Consider the following 6,417-nt stretch of genomic DNA (forward strand, 5'->3'; position numbering starts at 1 on the left):
TTGCAAGTGAAAAGAAATCATGGGAGATATCTTATCTCTCGCGCCGTTGTAAGAACCTGATAATTAATTATACATTAAAAATGACTACAGAAAAATGAATCATCCCTCAACTTGCCTACAAAATGACTATGTATACCTGAGATTTTGAATTATCGGAATTTGCGTTGATGTTTTATATATAAGTCAAAGGTCGCTTTGAGCTTCACGACGAATTAACCTTAAATGTTGCCTACAAAATTGATCCATTTAAATGTTATATCAAAGGAGTCACCCTATAATTTAGAAAAAGGAAAAAGTTTGAAACGTATGCGATAGTCTGTTATTTATTTAACAATTGCTGAGAATGTACCAATGTGCAATACGTTTTCCCGTTGATAGCGTCCATAAAGTTTGACGCCCCTAATGGTCGTACCCTTGCCTAAAATAATTCAAATTCACCAAATATCTCGTGATTGGGAATGTTATCACATTCGTTCATCTCTATTGAATCTTGTTCAATCCCACTTAGATATCGCGAGCAGAAGTTCCATGATTCATTCGTTGCATATGTTCTGCTATAGACCCCTCGGGACGTCTTTGTTCCACAAATTGTTTTAATGTTCGTAACTTCTTTCAATAGGATACATCCAATTGTAACTAATTGACACCACCACTTTGTTTCATATGTAGATGAACTGCAAGGTGTACCATTACTATCTACTTCAATATTCTGTATTGAATGACTTGTATGACTTCTAGATAAGTTTACTGCTCTCATGATATATCATTCACAATATGAGGGAGATATTCCATATATTAATAGATGTCGTTCCATAATATCTATCTTTTTACCAAATTGAAATTCATACAATTCTTGCATGGAGATCTTATTCGTCCAGATCATTAATATGAAACTTTGTCATATCTAAGAACTGGGATACTCCTTCTCTATACTCCACTGATAACTTATTCCTAGTTTATCCCTTCTTTATTCATTCCTTAAAAATAAATATTTTCTGACCACTTGTAATCCAAAACAATAACCTGGATTAGAGGACAAAGTCAAAGTATTTATTAAGCATGAACTTTGATTAAAAATTTTCAAGTTTTGTTCGGCAGTTTTAAAAATTTTAACTAATTTATAATACGGGATTTGAATTTTTTTTTTTGCACCTAATGTTATGATGTTTTCCTAAACTAAGTCCAAAATTAAGTAAGTTGAGACATCCACAACCATGATCTTATATAAAAACAATGCTAATTAAAAACAATCCACAAAACATTCATACTCCAAAAATTGCATAAATTGAAACCATCCACAATCCACAATAAACAACTAATCTACAATAACATGCTAAAATTAATCCACAATCTACAAAAAAAATTGCATAAATTGATACATCTACAATCACATAACAAATCAATCCATAAATTGAAACATCCACAATCCATGGGAATCCTTGTTTTATGTTTAATTTTTGGAGCTTTTGAAAATGGTATTTGGAAAGTCAAATTAATTCACATTTCAACGACAAATGGAAATCGATCAATAATGATTAATTAAAACATATACAATGATTAATTGAAAATATCTACAATAACACAATAACAATTGCATAAATTATTTAATCATGATTTTCAATTAATCAATCAATAATGATTAAATTAATATACAAGAGAAAATAATGATTTAAATAAATATACAAGAGAAAATAAAATGAGAAGATTACTGGCGACAGCGGTGGGCGTTGAAGGCGGCGGCTAAATGAGACGAGGAAGACACGGCGGCTGGTGGTAGTTGATTGCAGCTGCTGACCGAAGGGAGGAGCGGCAGCGGAAAAAGAGGGGAAAAATGGGAGAGGGAGGGAGGGAGGCGAATTGATGGCGACGGGGGGGGGGGGGGGCGGGGATCGCGGCGGCGAGGGTTAGAGTTAGGGAAAAATGGGAAAAAATGGGGAAGATGGGAAGAAAGGATCTGGTTTTAAACCAGATCCCATCTCCACGCCGCCTAATGGTCGTCGGGAGTTCCGATGCTCATTTTTAATCATTGGGAGTTCCTTGGGAACTCCCGACGGGCCTTTACGGCGTCGGGAGAGACAGTCTCTCCCAAAGACCAAACTCCCGACGCTTCGATTTAGGCGTCAGAAGAACTCATTTTTCTTGTAGTGTACTAATGTCAAACTCAAACAAACAAAAAATAGTATTAAAAACCATCAAGTCACAAAGTATTTTTTTCGATATTTATGGAAAAATTATTATGACGTTGAGTTATGGTGAAAGGGACTACTCATTAAAACCAAGATTCGGTCCATTGAATACAATATTGAAAATTAAAAGACGTGCTAAACAAAAAATTTGAAAGGTTAAGAACATATTAGATATTTTAAAAATTCGGAGAGTATTAAAGACAAAATTGAAAATTTAAAAAACCTATAGACACCTTTTAAAGTTTACAGATCAAACAAACAGGTTGCAGACTAAATTGTAATGGAATGACATTAACAATTCTATATAAAAAAGAAATATTCATTTTTTTAACAAAGTATTGTGTTGCTTGATTATCAATAGTCCCTTACAAAGAGATGCATTATTGCCTTCATATTCAGAGAAATTCTTCAACTACTTTCTTCTGCACATTATTAGCTTACCATCATAGAAAAGCAAAGAAAAAAAAGAAAGAAGGGGAAAGGAAAAACCCTAATCTCAAATAGAAATTTGCTTTTGGTACCTATTCTGAATCCTGAAAATGGGTGTGAAAGGAGAAGGTAAAATTGACAAATAATTTATATGCCAGAGAGTTGACATCTCTCCACCTATTTATTTTTACTCCAATAATTCTCATCTGCTGGCTTGGGAGTTCTAAATCAACTGTGAAAGTTATGCTTGTGCTTCTTTCTTCTTTACCCCATTAGAGAGAAGAGAATGGAGATGGTGCAAAAAACCACCTATTTTTAGGGTGGTAGTTGAATTTATACCAAATTTGTAAGAGTATTACAATTGAACCTTCAAATTCATATGATCATAAAAAATGTTAACCAATTATATGAATTAAGAGTTATTTTTTATCATTTGGAGATCTAATTTTAGTACTGGTATAATTTGAGAGCTCAATTTTTATAATGAATGTTAGAGAACTTCAACCTTATTTTAGGTAGTTTTTGCACCTAAAAATCACTCCAATGGTTAAATGAGCCCCATAAATAAATAAAAGAAAGAAAAAAAATATACATATAAATCGGAGAAAAATATAATTTTTGGTCCTCAGATTTTTTATCTCGTTTCTATTTGTCCTCAAGGGATCGTTTGGCCCATCAACTTATTTAAGTAACTAACTTAATAGTAAACAACATTATTAAAGTTACACATTATTGGATTTTTTTTTTTAAAAAAAATATTTTTCATATTTAGCAAAAAAAACTCCATCTTTCTTCTATCTCTACTTTTATATTTACCAATTAAGTCCATCTTACACTCTTAATCTACTTTTTACAATTATTAAATGACTCAATCTTACAATTCCATGCTAAATACAAACTTATTAACTCCAACATATTATCCCTTGACTTATCAACTTCACTTAGTGGGCTAAACACCCCGTTTTCAAAATATTATACTTTTTCTTAAGCTTTGAGTTTGATGTCAATTTAGTCGACAATTTTTAAAATGTTATAGTATTTTGGATTAAATTTAAAAATGCTTTTACTCATCGGGTAATTTTGAAATGTTTTTCTTAAATATTTGATAGCAATACTATCGTTTTTTTTTTTTTTAACAATAAGAGTATTTCTAGAAATTTTTTTAGGGTAAATTGCAAAAACCACCCTTGAAGTATGGTGACAATTACAATTACACTCTTAAACTTATAATTTTTAAAATTGAGCTCCAAAACTTATATAAGTGTTAAAATCGAGTCAAATTGGACCTAAGCTTTACATAATGTTATAAATTATAACGTTTGTATAAGTTTAAGGATTCAAATCTGAATATATGTAAGTTCAATTTCTACATTATTATATGATTGACGGTCCAATTTTACATGCGTAGAAGTTTAGAGGTCAAAATTTTTAAAATTTAAAGTTTGATAGTGTAACGACAACTATAGTATTAAATTTCCGTAGAAATGTCGATATTTACATCGATATTTTTCACGTTTCCTAGTTCGATAACGACATGAGGAGTGAATCAATATTTTCATCATATTGTACAAAATCCACGAAAAGATAATAATTAAACAACAAAATATCATTAATATAAATAATAGATCCTTATTTAAAAATTATTATATGTTTATTTTTAATTTATTATTTTATAAGTTTCTTGAAATATCCATTCAAATGGAATTTTATCTATATTTCGTAAAATTAAGATTTCAACTCAATATATATGATTAAGAAAAAAAAGGAAAAAAATATAGTAAAGTTTTGAATAATCCCTCTCCTTCCTTCTTCTTCCTCCTCTCTGTGCGTGTCACAGCACAGTGTTTGTAGTTCTGACGCGAGGACTGGGCTCACATGACTTACCCTGCAAACCACGTATTCAAGATGGACAAAATAAACCCAAATATCTTCTCTTTCTTCTTCTTCTTCTCTCTCTTCTTTGTGAAAAGGTCTTTGTTGAGTCTGCCACTCCCATTTTCATTTCTGCAAACTGCAGTAAACCATATTACCATCATCGTCCTTTCTCCTGAAACCCCTGACTCGGCCCTCTCTTTCTCAACGGGCCTCCTCCTTTCTCCCTATCTTTTCTTCCCCCTCTCTTTTCCTTCCTTTTTACCCCTCTTCTTCTCTTCTTTCTCTAGAACCTCTCCTCTCCCTTCCCTCATTCCTCTATCTGGCTCTCCCAACCATTGGAAAGCTTCAGCTTGCTCAAATACTGGAGAGGGGCGGTGGTCCTACTCCTGCTGCTCTCCCTGATTTTCCCTTTAACTCCAACTCCTCTGCTGCTACTCTGTCACCGCCCTCCCCACAACCAAGGCCAGAGAGAATGATCGATGTGGGCCGTTCTTTTGATTTGGAGTTTGCTGTTCCTGGAGGATGAGACTCGAAAGCATGGACAAACTCTATTGTGGAACTGAAGAGAAGACGAAGATGAGAAAGATGGGGATTCGGATGGTGAAAGAGAGTTCAACTCACGCTCTCTTCTGGCTCTAGCATGAACATTCCGATGCCAATCTCACCTTTCTCTTCTTGATGTGTTTTTAGGAAAGCTTGTCCCAGTTGAAGCTTCCTCCAATGCGTTCTGAACCAAACATCAGGCCGCAGCTTCGTGTCACATTGTTGAAATCAGCCGCTAAGTTTAGGGTCTTCATGTCGGGTCTCAAGAAATCGAAATCGAACGGGGAAAAGAAAACAGAGACGGATGGATCTGTTGGGGAAACGATTAAAAGTGAAACAAAAGAAGAGACGACGGAAAACCCATCGGAGAAAAACGGAGAACCAACAGAAAAAGATCAGAACCAGACAAAGAATAAGTTTTTCGGTGAAGTTTAAGGTAGAGGAAGTTCCATCATGTTCTTGTTTACTAGAGACAACAGTTCAAGAGGCTCCGCGGAGCTACCATCAACAAACTCCAGAAAACAAAGCTCCGAATGAATCAACTTCGGAGGAAAATCGCTTCTCAAAACGAGGTAATAATGCAAAAGTACTTGAAGATGGTGAAGCCTTGTACATTCGGGTTTCAAGGAGATACGGCGAGAAGTTCAGACTATCCGGGCAGCTTATATTGGTGCAGCCGGAGCTAAGTCTGGTGCAAGCCGTCTATAGCGGCGTCGTCCAGTCGGTGGAGAAGCCCGTGACAGAGACAGAAGTTGTGGAAGTGAAAGCACCAACAACCACCAACTTCAAGGCAGGAACATGCCAGCTAAGCTAAGAGTGGTTTGCAACATTTGGGGAAAAGTCGGTCAGCTTCCCCGCCGTAGCGCGGCGCCACCGGGGTAGTCCGTCGAGAAGAGACGATTCGCTTCTACAGCAACAAGACGGAATCCAGAGCGCCATTTCTCCATTGTAAAGAGATCCTTCAACGCATCTCGAGGTAAAAATTCAAAAAAAAAAAAAAAATGTTCACCATTCTGTTACAAGTATTAAAAGTTCAACAATTTTTGTTCAACTTCATTAATGGATCATTCTTTCAATGACAGATTCAGAGTTTCCCTACTATCAAGGTCAGTAAGTGACACACTCCGTGACAAACCTTCAGATTTAACAGAAAAAAGCTATTGGTGAACGTAAGCAACAACGATCACTTGATCAGATCGAACCTGAGAAAATTTCAAGCCACAAATAGAAACGGCGGAAAATTTTTGGTTAATATCCTGAATATTTCTCTCGCTTTATATATATTATATATATGTGAGTATATGTAAATGTGCAGGTGTTGTGTTGGTTAGGATTGAATTTCTGGGGTGGCTTTGTCTTACAAGTAAAAAAGGTTCAATCTTTC

General features: G+C 34.9%; 1 pseudogene; it reads left to right on the forward strand.

Annotated features, from left to right (window-relative positions):
* Positions 1-4,490: 4,490 nt before the first annotated feature.
* Positions 4,491-6,200, forward strand: LOC120078119 (annotated as a pseudogene).
* The last annotated feature ends 217 nt before the right edge of the window (positions 6,201-6,417 follow it).

This window comes from Benincasa hispida, chromosome 1 (genome assembly GCF_009727055.1).
Source record: "Benincasa hispida cultivar B227 chromosome 1, ASM972705v1, whole genome shotgun sequence".
NCBI lineage: Eukaryota > Viridiplantae > Streptophyta > Magnoliopsida > Cucurbitales > Cucurbitaceae > Benincasa > Benincasa hispida.